The sequence below is a fragment of the Ictidomys tridecemlineatus genome, unplaced genomic scaffold, assembly GCF_052094955.1.
Source record: "Ictidomys tridecemlineatus isolate mIctTri1 unplaced genomic scaffold, mIctTri1.hap1 Scaffold_102, whole genome shotgun sequence".
NCBI lineage: Eukaryota > Metazoa > Chordata > Mammalia > Rodentia > Sciuridae > Ictidomys > Ictidomys tridecemlineatus.
In genome coordinates this window covers 673,795-699,377 of record NW_027520983.1, presented here as the reverse complement: position 1 = coordinate 699,377, position 25,583 = coordinate 673,795, and the positions used below count along the sequence as shown (strand labels likewise).

Genomic DNA, 25,583 nt, shown 5'->3' with positions numbered 1-25,583 from the left:
CGGAGAAAGGCTAAGTTATATCCAATAATAAGAGCTACACTTCTATTTTACTACTGCCAACCACTGCTCATGGCACTTTACATGTGTTGACTCTTTTAACCCTCACAACAACCCTGTGTCCTTGCTAGCACTATTCTCATTTTGCAGATGCTGAAATGGAAACAGCTAGATTAAGGGATTTATTTGAAGTTGCACCACTAGAAGATAAAACAGTCAGGATTCCATCCCATATTCCAGAATCTGAGGTCATTACTCCTGGGACAGAGACAGGGTCTCACAATGTTGCCCAGGCTGGCCTTGAACTCCTGGGCTCAAGCCATCCTCCTGCCTCAGCCTCCTGAGTAGCTGGGACTGTAGGCATGCACTACTGTGCCAGGCTCCAGAACCTTTTTATCCACTGTATGCTAATTATCGAGGCAGTCATCTCATTTGAAAATGTGTTTGTGTTCCATAAGAATTATCTTTCTTGGGCTGGGGATGTAGCTCAAGCGGTAGCATGCTCGCCTGGCATGTGTGCAGCCCGGGTTCGATCCTCAGCACCACATACAAACAAAGATGTTGTGCTCGCCGAAAACTAAAGAAATAAATAATTCTCTCTCTCTCTCTCTAAAAAAAAATAATAATAAAGTTGCTTTGTCATCATTAAAAAAGTGAAAAAAGATTATCTTTCTCTTGAGTTAATAGTGGCTAGTGCAGCCCTTCTTCACCAAAGATGATATTTTAAGCTGCATTTAATTGTTTGGGACATATTCCTAAGCTATCGCTGCCATCTGCCGGCAATATGTGGTAACAACCTCGTGGAAAGCTGTAAGGAAACATTAAATGAAAATGTGGCACAGGTATAGCTACAACATGATGGCACGTATGACAGTTAGTGCGTGGAAAAGGCTAATGTCAAGGACTGCTTCAGCTCCTAGATAATCTACTCTGAGGCCTCCAAGGAGATTAACTAATTTTAGATGTTTCAAACATTATTTGCTCTCTAAATATAAAAAATAAAATCTTAAAACGCGGGGCTGGGGATGTGGCTCAAGCGGTAGCATGCTCGCCTGGCACGCGTGTGGCCCGAGTTCGATCCTCAGCACCACATACAAACAACGATGTTGTGTCTGCTGACAACTAAAAAATAAATATTAAAAAAATTCTCTCTCTCCCTCTAAAAAAAAAAATCTTAAACACATAAATGGAATTCCTCTCCCAACACTGACCATGCCTTTGACCAGATCCTTTGAGCTTCCCCAAAGACTAATCATGAGACAATGGGACTGAATGACAGGGTGTGGTATATGACCTGGGAAGAGACTGGACCAAAGGAATCTGATTGTATCTTATTATTGGCTTTAAGACAGAGGTAAGACACACACTGGAGAAATGATCTCCTGATACTCAACGGTCATATCTAACACTTCTTTTATAGACCCATATAGTACAAAGCACTTACTAAGTGCTTTCTACATAAGGATGACCTTTTGTTCCATAAGGACATTAATCTCTTTATCATCAAGGACACAATTCCTGTTTGTGTTCCTATATCTATTCCATCAGGATTACCATCAAAAAAATAAGATCATGAAACTCAGACTATGAATTCAAAATTAATATAGGGGTTTTTGATTCAGAATGTAAGAAAAATTCCATTTCCCCAAACCGATTTCAAATTATTTAATACTATGTGAAAGCAACTGGCAAAACCACAAGTGTCATTTATTTATGATTAAGTCATATGGACAATACCATAATAATTATAAATAGCTGTCAGTTTCACTCTAGTCACATTTTAAACAACAAATCTTTATTAAACTTTATAACACTCTTTCAGAGGTACTCTTGAAGGAAGGGAAACTAGAAAAGAGATTATCTTATTTTAAAAATTCATGGCTAGGAAGGAGAATGAATGAATGTGAATAAAACTTTCCCCGAAATTAAAAACAAAACAAAACAGGTCAGTGGTCTAAGTGGATTAGAATTACTTTCCAACAGGCCCAGGTTTCAGCCTCCCTTCTCACGATCACAGCTTCACAGGTTGAACAGAAAAGAGCTCCACACGAGAAGTCCAGTACTAGGCTACGTAAGTGCTTCGATTCTCTCCTTTTTCAATACTCCTCGGTAAGAACCTCTCCTTTCAGAGAATTAGGGGAAAACGTACCAGTGGTGGGATGACTGTCTGCTTCCTCAATACCCATAGGCTTACCTGCCCTGGTGCTCAGGAGAAAAACAAAGACGGGCTGCTGTCCAAAGTTCTTGATGGCCAGGTGTCTCTCTTCACCTCTAACAGAACTGTCCACACGCTCATAGCTGTAGCCTTTACGTAGAGAAGACAACAACCACACACAGTTCCTTACTCTTTGCATCGATTCATTCCTAAGCCAATGCCTATTTGTCCTTTCCACACCCAAGCCTGCCCTACTTTCAATAAAGCCCAAGGGAAAGATCTCAATTGTTTTATAACTTGATCTTGTTTCTTATTTTATGTGGTACTGAGAATTCAAACCAGTGTCTCTCACATGCCAGGAAAGGGCTCTACCACTGAGCCACAACCCCAGTCTGAAAGATCTAAATTTAGGGGAAAAATTCATCACTTCAGTCAAGAGCTTTGTAATGTTGTGAACAACCAAAAAAAATTAATCACTTCACCAAAAAAATCACCATAACACACTATCCTGGGTTTTAAAACCACAGGCAGCCAAAGTCTTTGGCATTTGCAGAGGTAATATTTGGTTTTGACTCTTCCCAGTCCACCCTAAATATCCACACGCTGGCAGTTGGTGACTGCTAAGACACAATCCTGACTTAGGCAAGCAGCAAGACAAGCACTTGGGAGCCTGCCTGATGACCCAGCACCTGCTTTTCAGCGAAGCTCTAGGGCTCTCCACTTGTCACCACGCATCAGGTCAGGAAGGGGAATTATAATCTCAATTCATGTTTTGGCATTCGAGAATCCTCAATGTGCCAGTAGCTGAAGTGTCCAGTTACTGCAGTACTTGGGGGGCATCAAGTGGATCTGAGAGACCACTCCCAACAAAACTTTAAAACAGTTATTTCTGCGGCTGATACTCTCCCACAGGCTCAAAAATCAACCCCTTTTCAAGCTTTGTCCTATTATCCCACATCAATTTTATTATATATTAAGCAGAGTTCTCAAGTAACTGCCTACATTCCCTATTGTCACAGAAATAACTGCTCTCACCCTCCCTCTGCTTCATTTGTGGGATCTCCATGCTATCTATCTTCCCTTTCTTACTAATCCTGCATAAGTACACAACTGCTGAGCTGTTGAGGGATGCTGCAAGGGTTTGTCGCTGAGACTCGACTCACACATTTTTGAAGCCACTCAACATTTTCACAACGTCTGCTCCATACCCATCACCTGCATCACCTGGTGAGAAAGTGGGTGTTACTTCTGCCCATGCGTCTCTACCCTGCTGTCGATCTTGCTTCACACACCACTGTCCACTCTCCTCAGCCTTTTCACCTTCTTTGTCTTTAACCTTTTCCTCGGTAACCTTCCCACACCCCTTATGACTCTCAGATGATGTAGTGGCCAAGGGGAGTCACCTTTGCAGTCCATATAGTCCTGGAGAATATCCAACATCTGGGTCATCTGAGAGAAGAGTAAGACGTGATGGCCCCTGGCAAGAAGAAAAGGAGAAACTGCCAACTCTAGTAGTGTTTACGGGGAGTGACCCTCAGGCAACATGACCAAAGAGGACAACTTTACACATAAGGGAAATGCTAAAGTAGAAATATAAATGTCCTGTAACTTTCTCAGAAACTCTGAATACTTTATACAAGAAGACAAAGTGCCTCCACATGTAGCTGCATCCCTCAGAGCAGTCCCAGGGCACCTGTCAATTCACCAGGGAGTGTGGAAGCCCTGGCATAACCAAGGATCCTCTTTCCGGAATATCACTTCACTCAATGAAGACAGAAGTTTCATTTCAATAGTAAAATAAATATACATGTGAAGAGTAAAGGCAAGGTACAAATGTGTGTGCACCCGCTCCCCAAGATCCTGAAGAGCTATGGAAGGCTATCTACTGCTATTCCCACTTGGCGGTACAAGTCATTACCATCTAGAAAAGTCAAAAAGCATCATGTTAGAGAAGCAATCCCCCATGGTACACAAGAAACTTACATATAGAGAGTGAAGAAAGGAAAGGATAATTCAAAATAATGTAGAAGAAACAAAATCAGGGTGACAGCCCTTATCATCAGACATTGTTTTAAATTTGCCTGAACAAACAAGGACAATGCTGTAAAAAAAAAAATTTTTTTAAGAAAACTAACTTACCTTAATGTTGCCAGGAGAGTAAGACCAAGAGTTAGGGAGAACATCGGCCAGACTCTAGCCCCAAATTGTTGGAAAAAGCACTGAGTTTAAAGGTAAGTACCTGGATTCTTATCTCTCTCTGCCACTTACTACCTATATGTCATTGGGCGTGACCTTTCGAGGTCATGAAAAACTTGGATGGAAGGTATCTATAGGTTCTTCTCCATCTCTAACACACACACTTATGGTAGATAGGTCAAAGGCCATAAAATACAGTAAGACGTGTAATTATGATTATTAACAATTTTTCATATTTACGTTTTAGCCATAGTTGAACACAATACCTTTATCTATTTTATTCTTTCAATTTCTTTAGTTGTAGATGGACACAATAACTTTGTTTTATTTATTTATATTTTTGTACGTGGTGCTGAAGATCGAATCTCCTGCCTCACGCATGTGAGGTGAGTGCTTAGTCACTGAGCTATTTATTTATTTTTGTGTGGTGCTGAGGATTGGACCCAGGGCCTCACATGTGCTATCTAGGCAAGCACTCGACCACTGAGCCACAACTCCAGCCCCAAGACATGCAATTATTTAATTTGCAAAAGACTGGGCAATTCTGACAAATCTGAAGTTTTAAGTTAGTTCAGGCCACACCTGGGGCAATCATCCTAAAGGCACAATTCTGAAATTCTTGAGTCTCTTGTCTTTTCCTAGACTCCCCCTTTCCTGTGGTGATGAAGATGTACATGCTGGATACCAGGCTGCTGAACACTAACCAAATGTCATCTTCTGATACCCAACTTGCATTTCTGGGAAAGAGTATTCCCCAACTATGCCTTGAGTTTAAATAAAATCCCAAAGATTAACAAGAACCAATGTTTACTCAACCTTTATTATGTGTCAGTTCAATTCAAGGAAGCAGCAGGCAATTTTAAAAGAAATGCTCAATGTTGACTCATCCTTGTGGATGCAACCAACATAGCTGGACTGATGAGGTGAACATACACTGATCAACAAGGTAGCAGAGTAAGGTAGGGCTTGCCAAGTCCTGGACTGGGATCCTAAATGCTGTAGGAATTCAGGAAACAAAGGATAAAGGTGGAGGAGTGGGGTTGGATGAGATGGAATGGGGTGGGTGTACAGTTGCAGAGAAAGTAGGCCCTGAATTCCAGGCTTCTAAAAAAGGGAACTTGAATCAGTCTCAAGAATCAGTAAGTTCTTCATTACTCAGGTTTGAACCAGTCACTCCCCGAGAGCAGTACATGTCAACCTATTCCTACCTGGAATGCAGGAATGCCAGCAGCTTATCCAGCAGGTGAAGTTTCCCACTAGCCTCAATCAGGTGGTCTCCAACTTCAAAAGGCTCTGGCTCCACACCTGGAAAGCAGAGAGCCCAATCCTAATTGTGTGCCCTGAGTCAGGGCAAAATTCTTGAGTAGAAAACCAAATAGGTAGGCAACAGAGAGAGCCCAAGCTCTTTCTAATGCAGTAGGCCCTTCAGTCTCACCTATTCGAGGCATTTTCTAATTATTTGCTTAATATCAACTGCAGAGCCTGGCACATCCAAAAAGTCTAATAAATATTTATCTAAGAAGCAAACTCACTCTTTAGGAAACTGAGGGAAAGGAAGATGCCAGAGATCAAGAAGATCCACAAAGGAAATTCTAAGGCTCTCACTCTAGATAAGAAATCAAGAAATAGGCTTAGGTGTGTATAAAAGTGATTCTCAAGGTACAGGCGGCAGTCAGAATATTCTGGAAGATGTCCTTCAAAATCTATGTTCCTAATGCCCCTTCTCCCTTAAAAAAAAGTTCTAATGTGCACTTGATTAAAGTTCTGTTAAACTTTTAAACAGCTCCTAATGGTACTTGGCAGACTCCTTAAAACAAGTACAGCAGACCTTTTGCAATCTTTCTACACTAGGGAATTCCAGGGCCAGCCATCAGAGTGCATCCAAAAACCCCAATGGGAATGAAAATAAAACACTACACATAAATTTGTGGCAACAAGAGCAGTGCTTAGAGGGACATGTACAGAAGTCACTAGGATGAAAGGAGAGAGAAAAGGGCACAGAGCAGGAGCATGCAGGGAGGAAGAAAGGCAGGAAAAACTGCTACCCCAGAAGCTGAGTGAAGAGCGTCCCATGGAGGAAGCCATCTGCTGTGTCAAGGGATCTGAGAGGTTAACAAAACGTGAACTGACAATGCCTGGGCATCACAGAGAACACAGGGAACTGGGCGTAGTGACCGAGAGGGCTCAAGACGAAAGGAAATCTAATCCTGAAGAAGGGTCAGATAAATCCTCATTATGACCCATTCTGTAAAGCTGCCAGTTTTCCTCTCCACAACTGTCACTATCATGAAAGAAAGAAAAGCTCCCTGCCCTCCAAAAAAGCTTAGAAACATTTCTAGATTGCAGAAAAGTAGAGTCAAGACAAATGCAATGGATCCTGCATTAAGAGAGAAAAAGGAAAGCAGCTTAAGGAATATTATGGGACATGTGAAGAAATCTTCAGTATGATTAACACGAGATATCATTAATATAGAGAAAATGAGAAGAAGCAGAGTAGACACATAAATGCAGCAGTTCTGTTGAAGAGTCCGGCTATGATTTTGGTTACAGAACTACTAATGAAAAATAATGGGGGGAAACAGGACACTGGCTCACCATCAAACAAATACGGGTGATCCACGCACTTTCGAAGCTGGGATAAGATATTCTGAAGTTTAACTTTCCTTGCCATCTCATTTTCAAATGCATCTGAAATTTTGAAGATAGAGAGGAAAAAGGACTAACAAATCAAAACACAAACAAAACACAAACATAACCTTATTCATTTCATAGTATTTCCCTCAAATTTATACTAACCTCTCAAATGGCAATCAATTGCACTGAGAATTAAAATCATATCCATATGGGATTTTCTTACTCCTCACTTTGTTTTGAGAAGGAAGTCTACAAGGTGAACTTAGCAGTGCTTTGTTAAAACAATTGTAAACTTCTAAAATTTCTTCTTTAACTGCTGTTGTGGTTTGAAGACAGCAGAAAAAAAAAGCAAATAGAGGATAAAAATCATGAGTAGACACTTAAAAGTGTTTGCTATATTGCAGGCATAAGAAAAACCATGCAAGGGGAAAAAGAGAAATTCCATCATGCAACAACCAAGTCTGAGCTACACTTAACACTGCTATTGTTCCACATCAGGTGATTGGCATATCATTCAGAATACAAAATTCTACCTTATATTCTTGCTACACAAAGTGAGTGTAATCATAAAATATTTCCCTGCACAAAAATCACATCCCCATTTAGTTTCTTAATGGACCAAGTGCCCTCTGAATACCTAGGTGTTTCATCAAAATAGCCTTGTAGTATTTTTTCTGCAATGCTGACATGCCATGGTATATCACTACTTCTGTCTTTTTGGGAAGTTCTTTAGCTACCACTGCTTTCACTCTCCTCAGCAGAAACGGCTGCAAGAGGTTGTGAAGTTCACTTGCTGTGGAAGGAAAAACACAAAAAAAGAGTGTGGTACAAAAATACAGCAGAGGCGCTGAACTACTAGAGAACGTGGACCAACTCACTTTCCTCATTTTCATGCTAATTCTGCGTTCTAGGTCTGTACAGTAAGTTTTCAGTTACAGATGCTCCTGGACTTACAAAGGGATTACATTCCTATAAACCCATCACAAACTGAAAATATCTTAGATGTAAAAAATGCCTTGAACGGACCTAACATACCAAACACCACAGCTCAGCCCACCCTACCTCAAAAGTGCTCAGCACTTACATTAGTCCACTCAGCAAAATAATCTAACCTGAAGCCTCTTCTATGAAAAACTGTGAATACTTCATGTAATGTGCTGAATGCCTGTGACTAAACAACTGACAACACAGAGCACTGTGTGGTATCAGTTACTTACCCTCAGGGTCGCTGAGTCATTGGGGAGTGGTGCCTTGCTGCTGCCACCCCGCCTCACAGGACAGATACAACCTATCCCAAGCCTGGGAAAAGACTGAAACTCATGCCTTCTTATGGCTGAAGAGCATCCCATCCTGTATCTACACCACATTTCCTTTTTATCTGCTAATGGACATCTAGGTGAGCTCCACACTCTGGGTACTGTTAAGAGTGCTGCAATGAACACAGGAGCACAGACATCTCTTGACATGTCGATCCCCTTCTTCGACTATATGCCCAGTATGGGATTGCTGAATTGTACAGCAGTTCTATTTAGTTTTCTGAGGAAACGCCATCCTGGTTTTCACGATGGCCATACCATTTCCATTCCCACCCGGGTGTCTCAGAGTTCCCCTTCCACCACAGCCTTGCCAGCGTGTGGTGTCTGTATTAACCATTCTAACGGGGGGGGGGGGTTCCCTTGTGTTCCTGATTTCCATTTCTCTGATGATTATATTGAACATTCTAATATAACTAACAATAATGCATTTTATATCTTAACCCAGTTAGAATCCATAATTTTGAATATATTCACCATAAAGAAATGATAAAGGTTTTGCTATATGATATGCTAATGACCTAAGTAATCACTATGCAAAACATCAACAGGTACAAATAGGTACACCAATAAAAATTTGAAATTCAAAGTACAGTTTCTACTGAATGTTGCTGCTTTTGTAAAGTGGTAAAGTCAAAAAATTATAAGCTGAACCACCATAATTAGAGGACCAATCATTTCTCCCTTTCCTGGTTTCTTCCTTTTCCTTCTGGACTTGTTACTGGCTTTTAATACCCAAACTATAACACTCAAAGAACTGGATTCTTCTTAGGAATAATCTCATTTTCAAAACACTGTTTTCCAGGGTATTCTTCATTTCATCTCACTGATCAGCATACAGCATAGAAATGCAGGGTGAGCAATACTGTCTCCATGTTTATGAAAGTTAAGTGAGTCAGAGAAATCAGACCACTTATCCATGGACACACAGGTGAATGTGAAAATGGCGAGCATTAAAAGTGGATTTTTAAAAACTTCTAATCCCTTGTTCTTTTACAGGCATCTTAGACTTCAAAAGGTACACTAAGTTGGAAGTATACATCATGTAGGAAAACCAGAAACAGAAAACAAAAATACAAGCAACTTGTTAAATGTGAAATTCAGATAAACAATTCATAGCTCTTCAGTACCAGTGTGTCCCTTGTCATTTGTAATTAGATATCCCATATCTGACAACTCTAACCATGGGAGTAATCAATCAGAGCAGGTTTGCAGATCATCTTTACCCTGTGGTTTAGGAATTTTTGCTCTAAGAACCCTCTGCAACTCATATTTAACCAGCACACACATAATCACTGGGTGGCCCCCTGCCATCTGTTTTGGACAATCATCCTAGGGTATTCAGATATTATGGGAATGTTCCACAAGGCAGAGTGGCAAAAGTATAAGAAAAAGCTACGGTTATACAAATGAAGGCTTCCCTTTTCCCTTCCACATCCCAATCATCTCAAACTTCTGGTTAAAAGAAAACAGCAGTGTTGCAGAATTCTTAACAGTAGTCTGGGTCTATAGCATGCACTTACTTTTCTGCACTGGCAAGTGGCATGGAAAGTTAACAAAATCTATAATTTTTTTAAATTACAAGTTGAAGCTGCATGGTAACATGAACTTGAGGCATGAGGATGGTAAGCTGAAGGCCAGCCTATGAAACTGAGCAAGACCCTGTCTCCATTTTTTTCCAGAACGACTGGGAATGTATGCCTGTGGTAGAACACCCCTGGGTTCAATCTCCATACCACAAAGAGAAAAAAATGAAAAAAATTAGAAGTTGGTTTTTAAAAAAGCACACATATCAGTGGGTACTTTCTACTTTTTCCAAAAGTGAACCAATAAGCCCCACTGCAGAATCATGTAACAAACAAGTAAGAGCCATGGATAGCAGACAAGTGGACACCACATGAGGGACCATCATCTGCCTTATAGCTGTGGTGGTTTTTCTCCCTGGAAGGCATTCTCCAGTTATTGATTCTCTTCCTTTTCAATCTACAACTCTTATGCATTAGGGAAGTTTCTGTGTCAAGATCTCTTGGGGATAATTTGCTGAATGGGAATTAACCTGATTTGGACTCTTTTTCAATATCCCAGTAATGTTCAACAAAATCCTCCATCTGTTCCTTGGAAAACAGGTCAGGTTCCACAAAACTGAGGAGACAGTAGAGCTCTTGGAGGCTGTTCTGGATAGGAGTTCCAGTCAACAGGAGACTGAAGACCACAGAGAACTAGAATATGTAAATAAACACAATTAAAAATCTCTACCACTGGGAAGCAAAACCAAGTGACCCATCACAACATTTATTTGAACACAGAGGGACATGATATAACACAATGAACCAAGGCAAATGAAATCAGAAGGCTCAGGTACAAGTTGTACACTCTATTTAATGTGAGAAATAATACCTCTCCAGTTTCAACCATAAGGAGGGGATAATAATCTGTAAGAAGACACTCTTGTAAGCATGTAAGTGACATCACGTTGTAAACTCTTGAGTATTACATGAGTATTCACTAGGGTTACTAAATGCAATCTATGTGAGGAGTCAAATTATGTTATGACCTACATGGGGGAATTAATGGGAGTATCTGAGTAAACACATTCATTCAAAGAGTTTGAGAAGCCAAAGTTATTTATAGCATCAGGCCTCTCTGCTACAAGCAAGCAGCAAGATTTACACTGACACAATGTCTGTTCATAAACTTTGCAATATATCAGAGTCAAGATATCAAGATTTCTAGATGTTTCTGGATAGTAAGCCATGGACAGTCCAATATAAAAAGGGATTTTGTAAATTTTTGAGAAACAGGGCTGGGAATGTGGGTCACCAGCAGAACGCTTGCCTAGCATGCATGAAGCCCTGGGTCAAACCCCAGCGTTTCCAAGAGAAAAAGGAAAAACACTGAGAAACAGATAGGAACACGGAGGATAAGAGACTAATGAAGGAAGAAAAACAGTAACAACAGATATCAGGCCAAGTAAGGTCAACCTCTGAGCTGACATTAACAAGAACTTACACCAGCAGAATTAAGTAATGTGGAAAAGTCACATCCTATGCATGTGTATTATTTTAAATATAGAGTACAAACTCTTGGGAAGGACATGTAATCAAGGGTCCCTAAAAAAAGGCAAAGAGGACAGCAGAGATAGAGGATGCCCTACCAGGCAGGGGATAACAATATTTGAAACTAATAAAAATGATGATATCTTCAGTAAAAACTCTAAACACTGCAACTTTTAGGCCAATAAATATTAAATACATAATCCAGGTCTAAGATTTTCTTCTAAATGACCTCTAAATTTAAGTGATTTATTATAGGATGAGGACCAAATTTTGATTATCTCAGAAATTAACAAGTGTGGTCTCATGAATGAGCAAATTTTCAAGTCAACAAGGTACTTCACATTTCATTGGCTTCTCAGAAACAAGGGCAGCTCCAGGCCACAATGATCTTTCTCATCTACTTTGCTGAATGATACAAGAGATCAAGAGAAGGGAATGCAATCAAGTGTATCATACTAAAAATACAACAGATGAGAGACTGAAGGCAATATGCTGTAAGAAATTGGTCTCTTCATGACTCCATGTGAAGGGTAAGTTTCTAAATAGGTAAATTAGGGGAGGCGTAAGGTATTTCCAATGCATCTACAACTGCAGACAGGAGTATAAGATCTTTATTTGTAAAAAAAAAAAAGAGAGAAAAATTAAAAGCACTCAAAAGAGAGTTGAAACATCTCCAAAAATACAATGCATTTTATTGGGGTAGGGTCTGACTCATTTGATAACTAGATTTTAGTAAATGTTATCTTCTATATAAAAGAGAAAGGAATAGTAATTAGCCATATTAAATACTACTTTTGTCACTGCCCTCCCAAATAGGTTTATTTAGCTCTGCAGAAGTCTGAATACAGAAGTTTTAATTTATGAGATGGACATCATTATCCGAAGTACATGCATGAAGACACGAATGGTGTGACTCTACTTGTGTACAACCAGAGATATAAACAATTGTGCTGTATATGGGTAATGTGAATTGTAATGCATTCTGCTGTCATATATTACAAATTAGAACAAATAATAATAATAATAATAATAATAATAATAATAATAATAATAATAAAGTTTCAATTTAGTTGGCTCTGTGTAGACTAAACTAAGTGGTTTTAAAGGGCAGTTAGAGGGCTGGGGATGTGGCTCAAGCAGTAGCACGCTCGCCTGGCATGCGTGCGGCCCGGGTTCGATCCTCAGCACCACATACAAACAAAGATGTTGTGTCTGCCGAAAACTAAAATAAATAAATAAATAAATATTTAAAAAAAAAAAAATAAAGGGCAGTTAGAGGGGAGAAGGAACGGTGAACAGATGGGTATAGGATTTCTGAGCCAGAAAACTGCTCTGCATGATACTATAGGGTGGAAACATGCCATCACCTGTTTGTTCAAACTCACAGGACATGCAACAGCGAGTGAATCCAGCATTACGGACTCTGGTGATACTGTGGTGCCAATGTAGTTTCATTAGTTTTAACATCTCTCTTCAGGGAGAGGCTGAGATGGGGGAAGCTAGGCTTGTAAAGGGGCAGGGGATATATGGAAACTCTCTGTACCTTCTATTCAATTTTGTTGTAAACCTAACTTGCTCTAAAAAATAAAGTCTATTAAAAAAGGAAGGAGGGTATGTAAAATCTAAGACTATCCTTTGAGTTTACCTCTGAGAGTGTCTTATGCAGCAGAGAGCTTTGGCTTTTCAATCTGTGGGCTTCATCCACAACAAGAACACTCCAGGAGAAGCTGTGAGAGAAAATCCAAACTTTCAGCTTCGTGTAGCTCAAATATATTTCACAACCATATCTTACTATACAATTATGACTTGTTAGAAAAACTAACAGCCCACTCTGATAGAAGCATACCTGGCATCATGACCTTCCTATCTGGAAAGGTTACCATGTGCTTTGTTTTCCCCTCATATGAGAGAGATCTATGCAGAAAGTAAGGAGCCAGAGACAGAAATGAAAGGATACATTTATCATATTGTACTATGTAACAGACATTGTGCTTGTGGCTTTGTGTGCAATTTAATCCAAGGAATAAGACAAGTGACCATAATCATGCCAACAAGGACACTAAAACTCTGAAAGGCTAGGTAACTAGGTCAAGATCATAAGAGCAGAGCAGAGATTCAAACCCATAAGAAAAATCAAGAGACAGTGATGTCACAGCAGCTAAAGGAGTAGGACTTTAAAATGGGAGAGTGGTGAACAGGATCACGAAGATGTCCAGGATGATGCAGCCACTGGACTTGTTAACGTGGAGGTCACTGGGGGCTGCTGCCACAGCAAGTTTATAGTATAGTATGTCACGAGGGCAATTTCTCAAGAAGTTTCAGTCCTAGAATCATATTTTTAACAGATGCTACTGGTGGAAAGCTGTTAAAAAATCCAAAATATGGAAAAATATTGGATGCTATTCTAGATGCATTAACTTAAAATAGCAAAAAAATGAAAATAAACTATCTAATAATAGGTGATAAAAGGATAAATGGTAGCTGTAAAATACAATAATGAAAAGGTATAAATATTGAATATCCTTTTAAAAATGTGAAAATCATGCAAAAGATAATAAAGTGGGCGTTATAAGACTTTAAGTTTTTAATTTTATTGGTAAACATTATGGAATCCCACTGCATTATTTTTGCACTTGTAAAACTAAGTGTGTCAAACAAAAAAGTGGGTAAGGAAGGACAATACCTGAAAAATTAAAACAAACGTCTGTGTAAAGGCTGGCCTATAAAAAGGAAGCCTTCCTTCCAATACCACGACAGATACTACAGACATACGGGAAGATAATCCGAAATGATGTTGAAAACTTGTACTCCAATAAAATAGAAAACCTCAAAGGCATTGACAAATTTCTAGAGTCATGATTTGCCTAAATTCAATCAGGATGAAATATACAATTTAAACAGATCAATTTCAAATGACGATGGACTGGGGATGTGGCTCAAGCGGTAGCGCGCTCGCCTGGCTTGCATGCGGCCTGGGTTCGATCCTCAGCACCACAAAGATGTTGTGACCATCGAGAACTAAAAAATAAATATTAAAATTCTCTTTCTTTCTTTCTCTCTTAAAAAAAATTCAAATGACAGAATAGAAGATACTATCAGAAGTCTACCAACCAAGAAAAGCCAAGGACTGGATGGATACATAGCCAAGTTCTACAAGACGTTTAAAGAAGAACTAATACCAATACTCTTAATTTATTTCAGGAAATAGAAAAAGAGGGAGCACTTCCAAACTCATTTTATGAGGCCAATATCACCCTGATTCCAAAACCAGGCAAAGACATATCAAAAAAAGAAAACTTCAGACCAGTATCTCTAATGAACAAGATACAAAAATTCTCATAAAGTTCTGGCAAATGGAATAGAAAAACATCAAAAAGATTGTGCACCATGATCAAGTGGGATTCATCCCAGGGATGCAAGGTTGGTTCAACAGAAATTAATAAATGTAAGTCATCACATCAATAGAATTAAAGATAAGAATCATGTAATCATCTCAATAGATGCAGAAAAAGCATATGACGAAATACAGCACTCCTTCATGTTCAAAACACTAGAAAAACTAAAGATAACAGGAACATATCTCAACATCATAAAGGCTCTCTATACTAAGCCCCAGGCCAACATCATTCTAAATGAAGAAAAATTGAAGGCATTCCCTCTAAAAACTGGAACAAGACAGGGATGCCCTCTTTTACCACTTCTATTTAACACAGTACATGAAACACTGGCCACAACAATTAGACGAAAGAAATCAAAGGGATACATATAGGAAAAGAACTCAAATTGGCATTATTTGATGATGATACGATTCTACACCTAGAAGAACCTAAAAGTTCCACCAGATAACTTCTAGAACTAGTAAATAAATGAATGTAGCAGGATATAAAATCAACATCATAAGTCAAAAGCATTTCTGTATATCAGTGTCAAAGCCTCTGGAAAGAAATGAGAAAAACTATCTCATGCACAATAACCTCAAAACAACAATAAAAATAAAACAAAAACAAAAACAAAACAAAAACCCCAGAACACACACAAAAAACTTGGGAATCCACTTAAGGAAAGAGGTAAAAGATCTGTATAAAGAAAATTATAGAACCCTAAAAAAGAAATCAAAGAAGATGGAAAGCTCTACCTCGCTCTAGGTTAGGCAGAATTAATATTTTATCAAAATGACCACACCACCAAAAGCAGTTTACAGATTTAATGAAATTCCAATCAAAATCCCAATGGCATGCCTCATAAAAACAGAAAAAGCAATCATGAAATTCATCTGCTAAGATAAGAGACCCAGAATAGCTAAAGCAATCCTTAGCAAGAAGAGTGAAGCAGGGGGCATCACTATACCAGACCTTAAACCATACTACAGAGCAATAGTAACAAAAACATCATGGTATTGGCACCAAAACAGACTGGTAGACCAATGGTACAGAATACAGGGCACAGAGACTAACCCACAAAATTGCAATTACCTTATATTAGACAAAGGTGCCAAAAACACACACTGGAGAAAAGATAAACTCTTCAACAAATGGTGCTGGTAAAACTGAAAATCCACATGCAAAATGAAATTAAACCCCTATCTCTCACCATGCACAAAACTCGAGTCAAAATGGATCAAGGACCTGGAAATAAAACCAGAGACCCTGCAACTAATAGAAGAAAAAGTAGGCCCTGATCTCCATCATGTGGGATTATCCCCCAACTTCCTTAATAAGACTCCTTTGGTGCCAGAATTAAAATCAAGAATCAATAAATGGGACAGATTCAAACTAAAAAGTTTCTTCTCAACAAAAGAAACAATTTGTGAGAGTGTACATCTTGGGAGCAAATCTTTACCCCTCACATATCAGACAGAGCACTCATCTTTAGGGTATATAAAGAACTCAAAAAGCTAAACACTAAAATAAATAAATAAATAAATAACCAACCAACCCAATCAATAAATGGGCCAAAACCTGAACAGACACTTCTCAGAAGATGATATACAATCAGTCAACAAATATATGAAAAAAAATGTTCATCAACACTAGCAATTAGAGACATAAAAATCAAAAGTACTCTAAGATTTCATCTCACTCCAATCAGAATGGCAGCTATTATGGATACAAACAACAATAAGTGTTGGCGAGGATGTGGGAGAAAATACACTGCTGGTGGGACTGCAATCAGTGTAGCCATTATGGAAAGCAGTATGGAGATTCCTTGGAAAGCTGGGAATGGAACTACCATCTGACCCAGCTACCCCACACCTCGGTCTATACTCAAAGGACTTAAAAACAGCATACTACAGGAACACAGCCACATCAATGTTTATAGCAACACAATTCACAATAGCTAAACTGTGGAGCCAACCTAGATGCCCTTCAGTAGATGAATGGATTAAAAACCATGGCAAACATACACAATGAAATATTACTCAGCAATAAAAGAGAATAAAATCATGGCATTTGCAGGTAAATGGATGGAGTTGGAGAATAATGCTAAGTGAAGTTAACCAATACCAAAAATCCAAATGCTGAATGTTTTCTTTGATATAAGGAGGCTGATTCTTAGTGGGGTAGGGAGGGAGAGCGTTGGAGGAACAGACAAACTCTAGATAGGGCAGAGGGGTGGGAGGGGAAGGGAGGGGGCATGGGTTTAGAAGTGATGATAGAATGTGATGGACACTATTATCCTAAGTACATGTATGAAGACATGAATGGTGTGAATATACTGTGTATAAAACCAGAGATATGAAAACAACGTGCTCTATATATGTGATATGTATTCATACATAAATAAAAAAACTAATACAAAGAAAGATAATTAACCCATAATGAATGTGTTGGTCAGCTTTCTGCTACTGTGACAAGTAGCTGAGATAATGAGTTTATAAAGTGAAAAGTTTTACTCTGGCTCACAATTCTGGAGGGTCAGTCCACCATCAACTGGACCCCTTGCTGTTAAGCACACCATAGCAGAAGGGCATGGCAGAGCAAGCCAGCTATCTCAAGGCTGGGACAGAGAGAGCAAAGAAGAGGCTGGATCCCTGCTACCCATTCCAAAGACACACCCTCAATGAATGACCAGAAGACATCCCATGAGGGCTCACCTTTCACAGGTTCCACACACTCTCACCAGTTTCATGCTGGGGACCAAGACTTTAACATATGAGCCTTTGGGAGATATATAGGATCCAAACTATAGCAGTAAATCTCAATAAGTACTAGCTGTTAATAATATCATATTCTTCCTCACTTTTACTCAACTCTTTTTTAAGCATCTCTCATTTTTCACTCTTATTTAAACCATTTAATAAATATGTTTACACAGTTCTTGTGTCCCACAAGCACTGTAAGAGGAATTTTGGAGGGAAGGAATTAAATGTGGGAAATCTGATCACAGAGGCTCACAGTATAGGCGGTGGGCAGGTTAATAAATACACTGGCACTCTACCTACTGGTGAGCACATGCCACCCTTTTGCCTTTGTTTATGTTTGTCTGCATCTTCTACAAGACTACACACCCCTGAAAGTCAAGGTCAATGTCTTAATCTTCTCTATCCCTATGGCCTCATCTGGACCATGATTCAATAAATATTTGCAGAAAAACAACAACAAAAAAAGGAAGCCTTCCTCCTCAGGCTACAGAGAAAATTGAGAGGAAGAGAGCCAGAGACAGACACTCATCTAATGAGAATGGAGTAGGAGAAGACTGAACTGAGGATCCAAAGAGAGGGCAGGAAGTCCAAGGAGAGCACTGGGCAGAATAAGCAGGGGATATATTTAGGATTATAAGGAGACAGGGTCCCCATGAGGTTGGACAGTGGTTATGACATAAGTGGTGAGCGTCCATAGTATAGTTCCACTCAAAACAGACTAGGTCTTATTCCTTTGGAAGGACTAGACACAGATATGTATATACACAAACATCTAAAAATGCTTATTTAACGCAAAAGGCTAAGTGAAGTGGATTTTGGTTCAATGAGTGAAAGTGGATTGAATCACTCATCAAAGGAAATTAAAGATTGTTTCCCAGAAACAAAAGTAGAGGGAATTCCAACACAAGAATGGAGAGTCCAACAAGGGAACTCCTGATCTTCTCGATCCAAGATTTTACAAGCCTACTGTCTGTTGTCCAAAAGATTTCAATATTTCATGGTGATAACATACAACTTTAAATGGCCTTCATAAACCTCTTGAGTGCAGATTTTATCACATTGCCTATTTTCAGAATGTAAAATATAGCAATGGAGAAATATAACATTAACAAACATACTAAAGGAAACAATTATGTTGTTGGGATTCTTGATATGAGTCAATATTATAAATGTCCCTTTATTACTAAGGCTCTTAAATCCACCCAGAAATGCATTCAGAACAGACTGAAATATAAAAATGTGTTTCTACTGAATAAGGTGACATTTCAATGCTTCTACCTACTTACAGACACTCTTAAAAACACGGTCCAGGGCCTGGGGCTGTGGCTCATCAGTAGAGCACTTGCCTAGTATGTGCGAGGCCCTGGATTTGATCCTCAGCACTACATAAAACTAAATAAATAAAATAAAGGTATTGTGTCCAACTACAACTAAAAAAATAAACATTAAAAAAAAGAGGCCCAAAGCACCAAGTGCTGGGTTTGAATGTCTGCTCTGCCTTACTTGGATTCTTAATCTCTTAATTTCCTCATTTGTAAAATGAATAATAATCCCTGCCTACTAGGATTTTCATGAAACCAAAATGGGACAATTTACATAAAGTACCCAAGGACATTTATGTCCCAATCTTATTACCTTCTGAGACCTGCCAGATAGTACCATGTTTCATGGATATCTTTGTACTCCTCATCCCTCTATTGTACAGACCATGGGGCAGCTCTATAATTTAATTTCCTGGTTATTACCAGTAACTCCCTTTCCATGGATAGACTTCAAAAAAAGACAAGTTGGATATTAAGTAGCCAAGAAGAGCTGGGGGAAGGACTGAGTGGAAGAGCAGTTGAGAGGCTTTAAGCTCAATGCCCAGAACCATAAAATGAAATGACATGAAATAACGTGACACGACATAAAATGAAATAAAGTAAAAAGAAAGAAAAAGAGGGAACACATCATATGCTCATTTAAATGTAAATTAAGTAAAACAAAATACTGGATGGAATCATAAAATCTTGGGCCCAGTCATCAAAGTAAGAGTAAAACAGAAACTCATTCACAACAATCTGGATGAGGAAAAAATATTTAAAATATTGATAAGGCCCTTTGAGAACAAAACCTTCTGAGTATGAAAGATGCACACAGGGTACAATGGGGCACACCTACAATGACAACTACTTGGGAAGCTGGAAGATTGCAAATTTGAGTCCCGTCCCAACGACTTAGTGAGACTATCTCAAAATAAACAATGAAAAGGGCTGGGCAATGCCCCTGAGTTCAATCCCCAGTACCAAGACATAGTTAAATGGACAAATTACAAGTATACTTCAAACTTCTTTTCCAAATAGTCAGTTCTACAGCACTGACTGCTGCTTGGTAATTGCCAGGAAAAGGCTCCTATACTACAGTGAAATCTCAAGCAGCAGACCTGAGAAGGTGTCTGTGCAAGTTACAGTGTAAAGAATCCTGTGTCCAGGCTGGATGCAGTGGCCCACCTGTAATCCTGGAGACTCTGGGAGCTGACGCATGAGGATTACAAATTCAAGGCCTTCCTTGGCAACTCAGAAAGACCCTGTCTCAAAATTTAAAAAATTAATAAATAAAAAGGACTGGAGATGTTGCTCAGTGGTAGAGTACTCCTGGGTTCAATCCCCAGTACCAAAATAAAACCAAAAAACAATAAAAATCTGCTAGTAATAAAAATCTCTAGTAATCTGCTAAACATCAACCATGTAGATTTAATCTCAGTTGTCACAACAGTCATCCAAAGTAAGAAAGGTAACTACCCCCAGTTTACAGATGAGGACACTGAAGTTGATGGAAATTAAGAAACCAACCCAATAACACATAGCTAATGAGTAGAGGTTAGATCACAGAATCCCCACCATGCCTGCCTATACATCAACAGGACCCAAAGAAGACAGACCAGACATATCAGGAAAGAGGCCAAGTGTCAAAAAACTGTAAGACAAGACAAGACTTCCACACATTCAGCACAGTTTCTGACAGGGTACAGCATACTCACGATTTTAGAAATGTTGCATCTTTCAAGCAAATCTGAAAAATTAAGGAAGACACATTAAAAAGACTGGTATTGCTGGGCATGGTGGCCCACACCTGAATCCCAGCAGCTTCTGTAGACCCAGGCAGGAAGGTGGCAGGCTCAAAACCAGCCTTAGCAACTTACTGAGACTCTGTCTTCAAAAATAAAAAGGGCTGAGGATTGGCTCAGTGGTAAGTACCCTTAGGTTCATTCCTTGGTACCAAAATAAAAAAAGTTAGAATTAAAAAAATAAAGACTGGTATTGATAAATTCTGATTATTAATAATCTAGTTTCTTATTTCTTGTTAACTCTCTTAAACCACAGGATCTAAGCCTTTAACTTGTTTACTAAGTTAAAAACTAAGCACAATTTCTAAGTAGCACTATCACACAAACAGATAGAAGTTATGGTTAAGTAGAGACTTCAAAACAAGACAAGTTGGATATTAAGTAGCCAAAAAGAGCTGGGGGAAGGACTTACTTAGATAAGGATTTAAAACAAGACTGAAACTAGGCATACTGCATTCCTATCCCCCGGTTATCAGACATGATGCCCCTGTACATGAAACCCTCTGCCCTGCTGCCTGCCTCATCCTGTTCATCAACAAAGAGGGTTAAAGTGCCACTTTCTGGGAAGCTTTCCCCTTAATCCACCAGTAGAGAGGGAAATATGTCTAGCTACCTTGAAGCACAGTGATCCTACACTTCGTTTGGTCACAGTCCCTCTTTGACAATGTGTTGAAGGTGGATGTCCTCCTAGAAAAATGTGTGCTCTCAAAAAAAAAAGTCAATATAATTCAGTGGGTTCTACAACTTCTAAGGACCCAGGTTAGGAGAAACGAATGAATACTTCATAGGTAGTCAGCAGCACATGAAAACGTGACTTCTGTTTTAGTCTTGCTGAAGATGGGCTCTTTCCTCCTTGTCCCCTGCATATGTTATACAAGAAAGACCTGGAGCAAATCTAAATCCAAGGAAAGAATCAGATGAACCCAAATGCCACAGCCATGAGATGGTGTGTGTATGTCATGGACTGACTGCAGTGTGCAGATGCCATTCATTAGGTGCTGGTCACAGAACTGTACCTAGAATAATGGTTAAACCCCAGGATAAGGTCTGTGTTAAGCAGGGAGAAGGATCAGGTCTAAGAGTGTCTCATGCTAACTAAAAATGCAATGATGTTTCTCACTTTAGTTACTTCCTATGTTACTATGAGAAGGGCAGTTTCTCCTTTACATCAGTAAAATTTACTGAGAATAAGTACTAGCCTTTAAATTGTAGAAGGGTAACAGTAAAACCCACTGGATCCTCCCCTATCAGATCTTGTGTCTTGCCTACACTGTTTCAGTTCAACCTTTCTGGAATAAAAATCATTGAATATGACAAGATTTTGCTTTATGATCTTTTATCCATCATCTAGAAAAATATCTTAACATAAACAATACAAGTTCAGCTACATCTACTCTGTACCTTTCCATTTCTTCTTTCCAGTTGTCCAAAACAGACAGAGGACTAAGAATCAGAAATGGTCCTTCATCATTTAACCTTCCCGTCAAGTAAATGAGGAGAGCAATCGTCTGAAACAAAGCAGGCAGTTTTGTTCACCTTTCCAGGAGACACAACCATAAAGTTCCCACAACCATAGGCAGAGAACACAAACTGTTATACATGACTTGCTTTATAAAGAAATTCCATACAATCTTCCACATATTAGGAAACTAGTACATTCTTAGAATGACATCAGGTAAGCTCAGTGACTTTGCTAAGGAAATTGATGGTGTTCAATTACTTCAAGAGTTAACGAGCAATGAGGCTCAATATTTATGTAACTGAACCAAAGGGAAAAACATCAGGAAAGAACAAAAATCAATGAAACCAATACACTTGTTGGAAAACAGCAGGAGTACTTTGAAACTATTAAGCCAGAAGTGCTAAGACCTGACAGCAAACAGTACCCGCATATCACAGCCTTGGCCCTTGGCTCAGCTGCTCTGATGAGAGTGCTTTCCTTCCTCCCCAATTTTCTCCCTCCTTCTATAACCATTTAGAGGGAGCCTTCTACTGGCTTAAGTTCTAAGCTCAAGTTATATGTGAACAAAACAGATACAACCTTTGGTCTTTCATAATGGGTGCATTATAATCATACTGTATAGCGAGATCCATATGTCATAGTTGTACATGCATATATCTATAACACACATTCAAATGCAGAAAACAGACAATAAATAATTCTCACAAGAAGTAGGAGTATGAAATGAAACTTTGCAAAGCCAAATGTGCATACTTCAGGACATGTTTGAGTACACTTATGTCTCTAAAGTTGATCTCAACAAAAAAAAACACGTGAAGAGCTTGCATCCCCAAATACTGTGCTATTTCTGAGGAAAAAATATGCCCTAAGGATCAAATTTAAAATACTGAGAAAACTATAGGCTCAAAGGTGTTCCATCAAAATTAATTTAAGTAACCCCAAAAAGGGGAAACTCATGATTCCTCATCAATAGGATGTTTAAGCAAATTATAAATTCTCAATGCCAGTTGAATGATTGTGAATATAATAAAATGCAAAACTACAGTTCCAATTTTACATTAATGAATAGAAACCATATAGGCTAGGCATGCACTGTAACTTCAATGATGTAAAACATACCTTGCTGCTTATGGCTGTGGTTAGAGTGCTGTGATGACAGAGTGGCAGTTCATTTTTTTGACACAATCATATTAATCTTATAAAGGAAATGATTTTCTCATTTAACTATCCTAGCCCAAATTGTGCCCAGAGCATCCCTCTAATAAGTGGCTTAACTGGATTAAAACCATTCTGTTGAGTGCTCCCTGAGGAAGCAATTTAGAGAAAGTTTGTCTTTTATTACCACAAATCAGAAGTGTCTACAAAATAAATTCACTAGTGAATTTTATCAAACATCTAAAATGGAAATGAGAACAATTTTACATAAACTCTTGCTGAAAATTAAAGAATTCACTTTTCAATATATTCTATGAGGCCAGCTTTACCCAAATACTAAAACCAGACAAAATTAGTATAAAAAAGGAATATCACAAAACAATATCCTTCATAATGTAGATGCAAAATTTCTAAACATTGTTTTACCAAAACAGACTTGGAGTTGGTATATTTTTAGAGAATTTAAAGTACAGGTGGAAAGGCAAAGGACAAGTGGAATTTGCTGGCTCTCTGTGAAGTCAGTAGGACAATTTCAATGACTGGGACAAAGGAGATTATAGGGAGGATACCTCCAGGAAACTGATTTTAGTTTCATATTTCTCGTTCAGGAATATACCAGGAACAGATTTGTTTGCCCAAGAGAGAGAAGTGATGAATTTCAGGGGACCTTATATAAGTGGTTGCATTGTTTCTGAATAATGCCAAGATTGATGAGGTACATCTGGCCTAAGTAAAGGAGGCTTCAACATATGATCAGACTAGCCTATGTGCACCGCTGCTCCAGCTTAAAGTTTATATATATAGTGAGCGCTGGAGGGGATAGTTGAACTTCTAAAAGGATGATGAGACCCTTGCTCATTCTCTCCAGTGACCACTGGTGAAACTTTCCTGGGATTGAAAAGTTTTTATCTTCCTGATTTCTGATCAAGCTGCCTCTGACATATATCATGATTATACCAGGATATCTTTTGTATCCTTCAGATAAGTAATCCTTATGTGATTAACCCAAGAGGTGTTGTGACTGAATTTTCCATTAATCCAAGGCCATGTGTCAACCCAGGGCAGTATTGCTTATTATTCTCGCAGAAGCATCAATTTCAACACTCCACCATTAATCACTAGATCAATGCCCGAGGGGGCCACATCTCATTCTCCCCTTTTAAGGTCAGAGAGTCTAAGTTTTATTTTGGAAAGCATAGGGTACTTCCTCCATATTTCTCTATCACTGTAGAAAAATGGACAGCAGCCCAACCCCAACCCACCCCCACTGAGAAAGAGAGAATAATATTAGAAGCAATACAGTTAACTTCATATAGTGTTACTAAGGAGGACAGTCAATTTGGTCCTTGGGCAAGTATACATGCTTCACACAGAGAAAAGCCCTAAATCTGAGCCCATTAACTTCACTTGTAACTCAAGTAACTTTTCTCACAGACACATGTCAATGCTCATATAAAGGTAATGACATAGTTAATAACTGCCCCTACAACTAGAAAAATCAATCCCAAGGTTGTGATCTCTTAAAAGTTAAGCATTTCGTATTCTAGTATATATATACATATACACACACACATACACCATCACACACACACATATATAACAGCACTTAAAGATGGTATTAAGCCAGGTGTGGTGGCACATGCCTATAATCCCATTGGCTCTGGAGGCTAAGGCAGGAGGATCAAGAGTTCAAAGCCAACCTTACCAATTTAGCGAGGCACTAAGCAACTAAGTGAGACACTGTCTTCAAATAAAATACAAAAAAGGGCTGGATGTATGATTAAGTTTTTAAGTGCACCTGAGTTCAATGTGGGGTACCAAAAAAATATATATATGGGAATGAGTTGTGAGGAGGTGTTTTGGTGTAGATAAACAGTGCTTCTTCACAGTAACATACCTGGCAGGTCTTACCAAGGCCCATCTCATCTCCCAGGATGCAGCCATTTTGACAGTGGAATCCCTGGGCTAGCCAGTTGACTCCCTTCAGTTGATAAGGGTGTAAATGAATTCCTAGAAATAAAAAATAGAGCAAAACCAGAGAGTAGACATTTCAGCACATATGTGGGCTAAGCTCTAAGGCTTTGAATGAAGAACATGGCTTACATTCCCTTAATGTCAAACTTTATTGGCTCTATCTTTTATTGGGATATTCTATGTATACAAACATTAGCTGATTTCCAAATTTCTTTTTGGGCAGACTTGGGTTACCATTCAAAGCCCTGAAACAGCCAGTCACTGTTATATAATCTTCTTGATCGATGAGAAACTCAGCCTGGAATTTGTTCTATAATACCCAGTCTCAAGCCACTGTCCTTTTCTGGAAATAAGTATTCCTGGAAGTGATGTGACAAACAACACATGGACTAT

At 38.9% G+C, this 25,583-nt stretch overlaps 1 pseudogene; it reads right to left on the bottom strand.

The window, feature by feature from the left end:
- The window catches only part of LOC144372415 (chromodomain-helicase-DNA-binding protein 1-like), a 34,956-nt pseudogene that overhangs the window by 6,511 nt on the left and 2,862 nt on the right, over positions 1-25,583 (bottom strand).